Below are 9,840 nucleotides of genomic sequence, written 5' to 3' on the forward strand. Positions count from 1 at the left end.
TCCAGTTCATTATCGGGATGTTTGTGTGATATTTTCTTACCCTCAGAGTGATTTTACTTTATTTGAAATACATTTCAGCAGCAGGCTCACTGGTGATTTTTAAACCGAAGATGGTTATTTATTGTCACACAATTTCCCTGGATGTTTGAACATCTCAGTCTGTCTTATTCACACTCACTGACACATAAACAGAAATTAGATACAGATCAAGTTGAAGCTGGAATGATGAAAATGGAATGTAGACTGCAGTCTTTATATCGCTGCAGGCCTGTTGTCTTCTTGTTGAGCTAATCCTTTAGTTGGAGTGAAGCGTTTTTAGAAACAAATAATTCTCATGAGTCTCTGAAGCTTCTTGTAGATGAATAGCCAGGAGGTTGGTTCTCAGGTGGACTTGGAAGCTGGAATAAGTACAGTACTGTGGCTGCACTGGAAAACATTCAGCTCTGCTGGTTCAGCTGGTTCCTGGTGCTTCAGGTGCTTCTCACACACACATTTTCTTTGTTCAGGGTTTATTATACTGCATCCCTGACAATTAACTGCAGAGTTAAAACTCTGAGACCCAGAACACCCCGATACAATAGCAGTTTACGATGCTCACTCACGCTTATCTCTGTCCAAATTCGAGCTCATTCTCTGGTGTTCAATATGGCTCTTGGAGACCGACAGTCCAGAGATTTCATGCTCCTCAAATGCTGGTTCATCCTGACACAACGAGACATTTAAACTTCGCAGGTGGCTGCAAAGTTTCCTTATTCGGGACCGTGTTTAATTAAATATTGGTCACAGAATCGAATATTACCCACAGTTTAATGTCCATAATAACCTGTTAAGTTGCAGCCATCATGACAAAGTTTGTGGATCTTACAGTCTATAATATCTAGTATCCTTGTGCTGAGCGTGACATCCTGAATCTACTCTTGAGTCTTATTAAAACAGTGCATTGTAGCTGGGTGGTGTGGGCGGCACGGTAGCACAGTGGTAATGAAATGAAATGAAAATCACTTATTGTCACAAGTAGGCTTCAAATGAAGTTACTGTGAAAAGCTCCTAGTCACCACATTCCAGTACCTGTTCGGGGAGACTGGTACTGGAATTGAACCGCGCTGCTGGCCTGCCTTGGTCTGCTTTCAAAGCCAGTGATTCAGCCCTGTGCTAAACAGCCCCTGCACTGTTAGCACTGTTGCTTCACAACTCCAAGGTCCCAGGTTCGATGCCAAGCTTGGATCACTGTCTGTGTGGAGTCTGCAAGTTCTCCCTGTGGGTTTCCTCCGGGTGCTCCGGTTTCCTTCCACAAGTCCCGAAAGACATGCTGTTGGGTGAATTGGACATTCTGAATGCCCCCTCTATGTACCCAAATATGCGCCGGAGTGTGGTGGCTAGGGACTTTTCACAGTAACTTCATTGCAGTGTTAATGTAAGGCTACTTGTGACAATAAAGATTATTATTAATATTATTATGGAGGCGGGTGGGTGGTTACTCTGGCTGCCGACCGCTGTTCTGTGGTCTTGTCTATTCCCAGTGGCCCTGCAGAGGGAGCATGCGCTATCCACCAGAATGTTTGACACCTTCCACAACCAGTGGACACCTCAGCGGACAGAGTGTTTCAGAGACACTGTGAACAATATTCTGGTTCAGTTAGGAAGGTTCCCAACACTTTTGTTGGGGCTTCTAGCTGATTTTGGTCTTTTATTTTGACTGGGCCCCATGCTTGGGAAAAGCAAGAGAGGAAAGAAGGTTCGATAGAAACTAAAATGATCTGTTTTGAATTTCTATCCTATTCTTAAAATGATAATTTTTGTAAACTTCTTTTTCAGGCATTAGAACGGGAGGATTGGCAGCCTGGCAACTCGAACCAAATATAACATCGAGATCTGACAGTCACTCAATTCATTAGGATCTAAATATCACAAACTGTCAATGTGCTTGTCTGTTCTGACTGTGGGAAGAGATTTCAAACATCAGTGTGACTGGAAAAGCCCCGATACACACACACCCGAGTGGGAGTGTTCCAGTGAACTGACTGTGGAAAGAGCTTTAACCAGTTACACCGCCTGAAAAATCATCTTGTTTCCTCTTGTGGGAGAGTCTAAGACCAAAGAGCATAATCTCAGAGTAAGGGATCTCAAATTTAGGACAGAGATGAGGAGACATTTCTTCCATCAGAGGGCAGTGAATCTGTGGAATTCTTCAGCTGGCATTCTGCCTCTGGAGTTTACCAAAATAAGGCAAAGGTGAAGTTGGCTTTACCCGGATGGGCCGCTTGGTGGCGCAGTGGCGCTTTCACTGAGGGGCCATGAGTTCAGTAACATCCCAGACAGGATTGGTGAGAAATACCTGTCTGGGAAAGGGGAGAAAACTATATAATCGGGGAAATGGAGCGCTCCCGAAGTACCTTAGAGAAAGGAGTTCGGCAAAGCCTTATTTTCTTCATTTTTCATTCAATATTTATTACAATTTCAGAGAAAATATTACAGAAAAGCTTATTTTGAATTACAAAAGGGAACATAACGATTGAGGGTCACACTGAGAACAGAACACATGCCCTCTGAGCTGCCAAATGTATGTACAACTGTAACAGACATCAGAAAGAGAGAACAGGAGCTCAACATAAAGGGAAGGCAACTGTTGTAAATAAGGTACGAGATAAGTTACTTATTTAGACATGACATTGAGAGAAATTATTAGCTACAATTACATTACAGCCAAAATTATCTCGTACATTTCAAACTGAAAAACAGAAATACTGTCCATGATTGTCTCAGTTACAGATGCAGAATAATAAACTGAGAGAATTTTACTGTGAGAGTCACCAAGAGGAGATATTGTATTTCTGTCACACGCACATCACAATAAACAGTTGAGGAAAATCTACAGCGTCCGAAAGTCAACCGATCACTTGATCTGTAAACGAGAGAGAAAATGACGAAGCAGATGTTTATGATCTGGGACATTGATGTTAGAGTTTTTAATCAATCAAACATTTAGAGATTTTTGAAACGGGCTTCTGTCAGTTTGAAGTGTGAGTGGATTGAATCTTCTCACCTTCACCAGAGTGACTGCAGCGCTGTAGGAAATGCTCAGGAAGAACAGGGTGATGAATGTGGAAGCGGTTGTCCAGATGTTCCCGTTATCATCCTCATCGTCTTCAGTCCAGGTGTGGTCTGTGGTATCTACGAGGATAGAGCAAATAAATATAATCAGATTGTTTATTAATCCAGGATATATTTTTAATATTCTCGCTTCATTTTCTCCCGCTGCTAATTCATTCTTTAATATATTTGTCATTGCATATCTACTGTTGAGTTTGTGACACTCAGAAATCGATCTCTGTAACTTTTTTCTTCCAAGTAAGGGGCAAGTTAGCGTGACCAATCCACCTACCCTGCACATCTTTGGGTTGTGGGGTGAGACCCACGGGTCACGGAGAAACTCCACTGGGACAGAGACCCAGGAGCGGTCCATGGCGGCGTGAGGCAGCAGTGCTAACCACTATGCCACCGTGCCGCCATTGCCTGATGTTTGTGTTTGTTCTTTATCTTTTGTGTCTGTGTAGATGCGAAATTCGTGTTTTGATTTACTCCTCTGTTGTGTGTCCCGATGTCTTTTTAAGTGTCATTGTGTGTGTTCATGTGTCAATGAGTATTGATCTGTGTATTTGTGTGTCAGCGCCTGTCTGTGAACTTTGTTTATCTTCTGTTAATCTGTATGTATGAGTGTTTTATTGTGTGTGTTTGTGTGTTGAAGTCTATGTTTATATATTAATGCCTGTGTTAATATAAGTTTATACTTCCCTGCCCAGTAATGAAAGTGTTAATGTGTCTTTATACGTTCAACATGCATGTCAGTGTCTTAATGTTTGTGTCTGGATAAGTGCGTTTATGTGTGTGTGTGTTGATGCGTGTATTTCATCATAGAATCATCACCATATAATCCCTACTGTGCCGAACGAGGCCATTCGGCCCATTCAGTCTGCACCGACCCTCCGAAAGAGCACTCTACCTGGACGCATGCCCCTGCCCTATCTCCAGAACCTCGTAACCCCACCTAACGTTGTGGGCACTAAGGGGTAATATAGCATGGCCAATCCACCTAACCTGCACATCCTTGGACTGTGGAAGGAACCGGAGCACGCGGAGGAAACACGGACACGGGACAATGTGGAAACTCCACACCGACAATCCCCCAAGGCTGGAATTGAACCCGGGTTTCTGGCGCTGTGAGGCAGCAGTGCTATTTATGCGCTGATGGTTGTTTATAACTATCTATTGATGTGTATTGATGACTCTCTGTGTATTCATGTGTGTTCGTGTTAATGAGTGTAAGTGTATGCTAATATGTGTCCACCTGATTAGTGTGCTAACGTGGATTATTGTCTCTGTTTGAATGGAAATATTTCTGTCATCGTGAAATTCTGCTAATGTACATGTTATTGGTTATATTTGTGTTTCATATTCTTCAGTCAATCTGCTTGTCTCGTTTCATATGTTTGTGTATCTGTGTGGACATGTGGTTGTATGTGTCTGTGTACATTTGTGTACCCGCTTGTGTGTGTGGATTTGTGTGTGTATGTTCACGTGTGTCTGTGTGTATAAACATGTGCTTTCTTGTGTTTAGGTGCAGGTTTGTGAATTTTTGCGTGTGTTTTTGTGACAAAATATGTGTGGTTCGTTATGCCTGGGTGTATGTTTATGCATGTGTTTCTATGTGTGTCTATGTATGTGTTTGTGTCTACGTGTGAGCGTGTGTGGGTCTGTGTGCATGTATGTTTAGTGTTTGTGTCTTAATCTGTCTGTGTATTTGTATCAGCTGCCTGTAGCGTTGCCATTTGTGGGTATAATTGGTACCTATGTAGAATATGTTGAACTTTCTGCTTATAAATGTGTTTTCTGTGAGTTGCAAGCTGCCATCAGGTGACCGAATGCAAAAATACAAGGAGGTGCCTCAGGAGAGAACAGTGAAAACCCAGGCAGAATTCAATCACCAGTCTGGATTTGGATTATGGGGAATCGGGTTTAGCAGACGGATAAGACGAACAAGAGTGCTAAAACAATTATGTTGCACAAATAGATACTTTCAGACATCTTTATCATTATGGCCTTTGAAACCCTTCAGCCAGTAAGCTAAGTGCCGTCTTGTAATGTCAGTAACTGAGTTCTTAGTCTAGAGAACCGTTTACTTCCAAACTCCCTGCTTGGGGACTGGGAAGATATTGAGTTAATAATCTCCCTCTCTCTGGTCAGCTCAGCAAATTGCCTTTGGGTTCTCCCTGCTGGAGGTGGAGAGACAGAGAGTTCACTCATCACCTTCCTCCTCTTTTGGTCGGGAATGTGGAGGTAAAATGGGTCAGTATTGCCCCTTTGCTGGGGAAGTGTGGGTACAGTGGATTAAATAATGCCCACCCACCTCTCTTTGTTGGGGAAGTGGGGAGACAGTGGATTAACAATTTCCCTTTCCCCTCTCTTTGACTAGGGATTATCGGTCTATGTTTCTGTGTGACCCTCAATTCAGTTCCCAGTGGGTGTGATGCAGCAACTTAAAGCTGACATTAATTTTAATGGGATGGACAATGAGAGAAGCAGGAACACCGAGATCTAAATATGATGTGTTTGTTTGTCTGAAATGGGAAAGTATCCGATTTCTCCTCAGCGGGAGGAAAGTCAATGAAGATATTTTGCTGAATCCTGGAATGAATGAGTTTTGCTCTGTCTCTAACCCAGGGTGTATCTGAGCTGGGAGCACTGGTTGTATGAGACTTGGGGACCAGACCTGTAGAAATCCGGGTCACATTGAACAGATCTGACCTTAGCAAAGTGGAAGCTCCATTAATTAAGTGGCTGTGCATTTAAATCACAATTGGAGGAAAAAGCCTTTATTATTTTTATTTTAGTTGCAAATATAACCAATAGATACTCATTGACATGAATTAACGGTGTCCATCAGAGCGAGGGAAATGTTCACAAAACTGGGTTTACCGCTGGATTTATCAACCGTTCTGTTGATGATCTTCAAGGGGATGGCTTCATGTCCCACCACACAGGAGTAAGAAGCGCCGCTGGCCCACTCCTCCGCTGCAATGGATAACAGGCTGTACATGAAGAAGGAGCTATTGCCGTTCTCTGCCATCACCTCGGTGTTCTTGTAGTTCCCGGGATTCACCGGCTTGTCATTGACGGTCCACTTGACGAAGATCTCTCGTGGGGAGAAACCTCTCACTAAGCAGCTGAGGGAGACGAATCTCTGAGCGGAGACGTCTTCAGCCGAGGGCAGGAGGACAGAGACGGACGGTTCCCGCGGATTGGGATCTGCAGAAAATGTACAATAAATGTCAATAAAATGGGGAATTCCGGAGACATTGGAACCGCGGGTTAGATGTGAGAGAAATGTGTTTTGTGTTGGATTTTAAAGGTTTCCATTTCCCAGTTTGGGATCTGTCCGGTTTCCCAGCTCGAAGCTGAGGTGGACACAAGCCTTTACCCTGAGAATTTACGGATAATGGATTCGAAAGTTTCAGAAAGTGTACAGCAGGGAAACAGGCCATTCGGCCCGCCTGTTCTGTGCTGGTGTATAAACTCCACTCCAGGCTCCTCCCACCTTACCCCAAGAGGATTGGGAAGAACACCCTTATTGAAAAGGGAGGGAATCAAAAACAGGTAACTATAGGCCAGGGACATTAATAGCTGAGCATTTAAGCATACAGAGTGTAATCAAGCTGGGTCTACACGGCTTCGTGAAGGGTAAATCATGCCTGACAAAGTTATTGCACTTCTTTGAGGTGATAACGAGAAGGCGAGAGAGAGGGGGACCAGTAGATGTGATATACATGAATTTCAAAACTGTGTTTAATAAGTGAATGTACTATTGCCATGGCTGCAGATACAAAAATGGAAAGGTAAGTGGTGAGGTATACAGAATATCCACAGAGGGACAGAGACAGCGTAACTTACTGAGTAAAAACTTGGCAGATGAAACATAATGTAGGAAAATGCGAGGTTAGACACTTTAGTAGGAGGAAGAACATAACGGAATATTATTTAGATGGAGAAAGACTGTAGAAAGCTAAAGTAACGGGGGAATTGGGGGTCCTCGTGCAGAAACCACACAAAGCAAGTTCTGCCGGTAATATGGAGACAAATTGAATGTTGACATTCATTTCAAAGGGAATAGAATATAAACATGGGGAAGTCGAGCTAAAACTATACAAGGCATTAGTTAGACTGCACCTGGTATACTTTGAATAGTTTTGGTGCCCTTATCTAAGGAAGGCAGATTGGTTTTGAAGGCAGTGTAGAGAAGGATCACGAGGTTGATCCCGAGTATGGAGGGATTTTCTTGTGGGGAGAGGTTAAGTAGGTTGGGTTTTACTTATTGGAGTTTAGAGGAATGAAGGCAGCCGAATCGAGACATGAAAGATTCTCAGAGAGCTTCTTAGGAGGTTGTTTTCCCTTGTGGGATTTCTGTTTATTTTTCAATGCCTGCCGATTTTCCTGCCAAAAGCTTTTTTCAAAGAGATTGAGGGAAGGATTACTTTGTTCATATGGGGAGGGAAGGTGGCCAGAGTTAGAAAGGTGCTGCTACAGAGGGGAAGGCAGGCAGGGGGTTTGGGTCTTCCGAATCTGATGTATTACTACTGGGCGGTGAATGTGGAGAAGGTGCGGAGCTGGGTCAGTGGGGTTGATTCCCAGTGGATCAGAACGGACGAATGGAGGACAGTTTGTGCAGGGGGTCCGGATTGAAAGCACTAGCATCAGCGCCGCTCCCGATGGCCCCGGGGAAATACTCAGGGTGTCCCGTAATAATAGCTTAATTGAGAATTTGGAGGCAGTTTTGCCAACACTTCCGGTTGGGGGCAGGGTCAAGGGAAATGCCGATTCAGGGAAACCACAGATTTGAGCCAGGGAAGTGGGATGGAAATTTTCGGAAATGGGAGGAGAAGGGGATTAAGACACCAAAAGATTTGTTTCTTAGGGGTCGGTTTGCAAGTTTGAAGGAGCTGGAAGCGAAGTATGGGCTGGAGCAAGGGGAAATGTTTAGATACATGCATGTTCGGGATTTTGCCAGAAAGGAGAGACAGAGCTTCCCGGTGGAGCAGGTCTCCACATTGCTGGAGGAGGTGCCGATGACAGGGGGACTGGAGAAGGGGGTAGTGTCGGCGGTTTACAGAGCTATTTTGGAAGAGGAGAAGGCACCACTGGAAAGGATCAAAGCAAAGTGGGGGGAAGAGTTGGGCGAGCATATGGAGGAGGGGTTCTGATGTGAGGTGCTCCGGAGAGTGAATGCCTCCACCTCATGCGCAAGTTTGGGGCTGGTACAGCTGAAGGTGGTATACAGAGCACACCTCACGAGGGCGAGGATGAGCCAATTCTTTGAAGGAGTAGAAGATGTGTGTGAACGTTGCGGGCGGGCGGGTGGGGGGGGGGGGGGGGTGCTGCTAATCATGTTCATATGTTTTGGTCCTGTCCAAAGCTAGAGGAGTATTGGAAGGAGGATTTTAGGATAATTTCTAAAGTGATGCACGTGAAACTGGCCCCTATTCAGGGTGTCGGACCACCCAGGGTTGGAAACGCGTGCGGAGGCAGATGGTGTAGCCTTCGCCTTGTTGATCGCCCAAAGGCAGATCCTGATAGGTTGGAGAGCAACCGCTCCACCCTGTGCCCTGGCGTGACGGGGGACCTATTGGAATTCTTGACTCTTGAGAAGGTTAAGTTTGAAGTGAGGGGAAGGATGAAGGGGTTCTACAATTCATGGGCATTATTCATTATGCACTTTCAAGAAGCAGATAACATAGAACATTAGTTGGGGCGGGTGGGTGGGAGGGTTGGGGGGAGGGTGTGTGTGTGTGTTAATGGCGACTATGGGTGATTCCTAATTCCTTTTTGTCATTTGTTTGTGTGAACATGCGGGCTAATGTTTGGGGTTTGATGGGAGGATGGGATCGTTGTTATTGGTATGGGGATTGACATATTTGTTACTGATTATTGTTTATTGTTGGTGGGTGTAAGTTTGGGAGAAAATGTGAAAAAGGAGGAGAATAAAAAAAATATTTTAAATTTTTTTAATAAACAGTGCCAGTGACTGTGAAAGACCCCTAGACGCTACATTCCGGTGCCTGTTTGGGTACGCAGAGGGAGAATTCAGAATGTCCATATTACCTAACAGCACGTTTCGGGACTTGTGGGAGGAAACCGGAGCACCCAGAGGAAAACCCACGCAGACACGGGGAGAACGTGCAGACTCCGCACAGACAGTGACCCAAGCTGGGAATCGAACCTGGGACCCTGGAGCTGTGAAGCAACAGTGCTATACACTGTGCTACCATGCCGCCCATCCCACCCAGCAACAATGCACTGTTTTAATCAGACCCAAGAGTAGATTCAAGATGTCACGCTCGTCACAAGGATACTAGATATTATAGACTGTAAGATCCACAAACTCTGCCAAGGTGGCTGCAACTTAACAGGTTATTATGGACATTAAACTGTGGGCAACATTCGATTCTGTGACCAATATTTAGTTAACACGGATCTGAGTAAGGAAACTTTGCAGCCACCTGTGAAGCTTAAATGTCTCGTTGTGTCAGGATGAATCAGCATTTGAGGAATATGAAATCTCGGGACTGTTGGTCTCCAAGTGTCATATTGAACACAGGAGAATGAGCTCGAATTGGGGCAGAGATAAGCGTGAGTGAGCATCGTAAACTGCTATTGTATCGCGGTGTTCTGGGTCTGAGTTTTAACCCTGCAGTTAATAGTCAGGGATACAGTATAATAAACCCTGAACAAAGAAAATGTGTGTGTGAGAAGCATCTGAAGCACCAGGAACCAGCTGAACCAGCAGAGCTG

The sequence above is a fragment of the Scyliorhinus torazame genome, chromosome 5, assembly GCF_047496885.1.
Source record: "Scyliorhinus torazame isolate Kashiwa2021f chromosome 5, sScyTor2.1, whole genome shotgun sequence".
Lineage (NCBI taxonomy): Eukaryota > Metazoa > Chordata > Chondrichthyes > Carcharhiniformes > Scyliorhinidae > Scyliorhinus > Scyliorhinus torazame.